This window comes from Lepus europaeus, chromosome 17 (assembly GCF_033115175.1).
Source record: "Lepus europaeus isolate LE1 chromosome 17, mLepTim1.pri, whole genome shotgun sequence".
Taxonomy (NCBI): Eukaryota; Metazoa; Chordata; class Mammalia; order Lagomorpha; family Leporidae; genus Lepus; species Lepus europaeus.
The window spans coordinates 75,334,138-75,336,810 of NC_084843.1; the positions used below are offsets into that span (position 1 = coordinate 75,334,138).

The following is a 2,673-nucleotide window of genomic DNA, read 5'->3' on the forward strand; positions in this document are numbered from 1 at the left end:
ATCAACTGGTATCTCCTGGCATTTGATACCTTATCAATCTCACCTAGAATACTGTTCTATAGTTTGTGCATGGTTTAGCTTTCTTGGAGATGGTTTTTAAAAACATCACAGACTGAGATTCTCATGATGGCCTTTGGCTCTGGTTTCAGCTACCACTGATGTTATGTAACTTCTGGGTTACTTCTTTCTACAAATGTTATTTCTAGATCATAGCATGTTACTATGAAAAACTTTCATTTGATCTTGATATTTCTCACTCTCTCTCTCTCTCTCTCTCTCACACACACACACAAACACACACACACCCCTTTATTCTTAGGAGTGAACTTCTCTGACATTTGTGTTTGAGTGTGTGTCAGACCTTATAGAAGTTAGCTGTATATTACAATGTGGAGATTTAAAGTGGTGTTTCTTTAAATTTTCTGTTTATTTTCATTTCATTTGAGAGACAAAGAGATAGACAGATGGAAAGAGATTTTCCATCTGCTGCTTATTTTCCAAGTACCCACAACAGCTAAGGTTTATCTGGGCCACAGCCAGGAGCCCAGAATTCAATCCAAGTCTACAAGGTGGGTGGTAGGGACCCAAGTACTTGAGCCATCATCTGCCACCTCCTGGAGTGCACAGTAGCAGGAAGCTGAGTTGGAAATGGAGTAGCTAGGATTTGAACCAGGAACTCCAATATGGGATGTTGGTTCTCCAAGTAGTATCTTTCCCTCTGCCCCAAATGCCCACACCTCTGAAAGGTTTTAACCTGGCAACAGTGCAAAACAATTGGCATCTTTTTAAAATATTTTCCTTCTCTTGGGAATTTCTTGTCAAGATGAGTTGCCACAGACTAGCGCTGCTCAGATTCTGCCCACTAAGAAGAACTATAACTGCAGAAACAACACAAGGGCAATCAACAAGAACTCTGATGGCAGAAAAAAGAAAGGTGTCCACGCTGGGGAACCCAGAAGCAGAAGGGGAACCTGAGGGCGGATCATCTTGGGTCCCCCACCTTACCCATCAAGGAAAGCAAACCCGATCCTGTATGTGGATTAGCCCTCTGCCAATGCTGACCTGACTCCTGCATGTGCTAAATATACCCCTTGCCAACAGCACTGTCCATTGCTGAGCCCCTGATTTGCACCATTCAATATCTGCAAGCAATTCAAGTTCATTGGATCCCTTCCATTATAGAAGGAACAGTGATTTATCTTCACAGGAATAGATATTTATTCCAGATAGGTTTTTGCCTGTCCTGTTTGAAATGCTTCTTCCAATACAACTTTTCACTATGTCTTATGATCCCTTCATAACATAATTTCTTACCAAGGAATTCTTTTAGCAGAAATATAGGTTTGCCAATGGACTCATGCCCATGAATGTCTGTGATCATATGATATATTCCATCATCCAGAAACTCCTACTGTCATACAAAGGCCGAATGCCTAACTGAAGACTTAGTTAGGGTGCCAATACTCTGAGTTAGGACTATTGCTTGTAGGACGTGACATACACTTTGAACCTGCAACCAATACACATTGCTCTGTCTCCCACTGTCCCATTGCACAGGCCGGGTCTTATCACCTAATAATCCATTACTATTGGAGTTCTCTGGATTTTTTTTTAAGATTTATTTATTTGAGAGATAGTGTTGGTGCGCCGGTGAGCGAGGTCGCAGGTGGGGGAGCATGGCCCGCACGAAGCAGACGGCGCTCAAGTCGACGGGCGGCAAGGCGCCGTGCAAGCAGCTGACCACCAAGGCGGCCCGCAAGAGCGCGCAGGCCACAGGCGGCGTCAAGAAGCCACACCGCTACCGGCCGGGCACCATGGCACTGCGCAAGATCCGGCGCTACCAGAAGTCCACCGAGCTGCGGATCCGCAAGCTGCTGTTCCAGAGATCGCACAGGACTTCAAGAGGGACCTGCGCTTCCAGAGCTCAGCCGTCATGGCACTGCAGGAAGCGAGCGAGGCCCACCTGGTGGGCCTGTTTGAGGACACGAACCTATGCGCCATCCACGCCAAGCGCGTCACCATCATGCCCAAGGACATCCAGCTGGCCCGCCGCATCTGCGGCGAGCGGGCCTAGGCAGCCCGCTCTCGTCTCCGGTTTCCATCCTTGGCCCAAAGGCTCTTTTCAGAGCCATTTAAAAAAAAAAAAAAAGATTTATTTATTTGAGAGGCAGAGTTACAGAGGGAAAGGGCGGGAGACAGAGAGAGATCTTCCATCTGCTGGTTCACTGCACAAATGGCTGCAATGGCCAGAGCTGGGCTGATCTAAAGCCAGGAGCCAGGAGCTTCATCTGGACTCTCATGCGTGCAGGGGCCAAAGCACTTGAGCTGTCTTACACTGCTTTCCCAGGTATGTTAGCAGAGAGCTGGATCAGAAGAGGAGCAGCCTGGACACAGACCAAAGCCCATATGGGATACCGGAGCTATAGGTAGAGGCTTAGCCTACTATGCCACAGCGCAGGCCCCAGAGTTCTCTGGATTTACAGGTCTTGGTTTCCAAAGGAAAGATACTTCCACAGGGTACTCACTAGCAATGACACTGGAATGGAAGCTGAACTTGCTTCCTGGACATTCTATGTTCTTCAGACCACTGAGCTATTGAGCAGATAATTAAGGTGCTGTTCTAACAGGGCTTTTTTTTTTTTTTTTTCATCAAGTAACATATGAAAATTCAGA

General features: G+C 46.7%; 1 pseudogene; it reads left to right on the top strand.

Annotated features, from left to right (window-relative positions):
* The first annotated feature begins 1,676 nt into the window (after positions 1-1,676).
* LOC133776225 (histone H3-like) lies at positions 1,677-2,074 on the top strand (annotated as a pseudogene).
* The last annotated feature ends 599 nt before the right edge of the window (positions 2,075-2,673 follow it).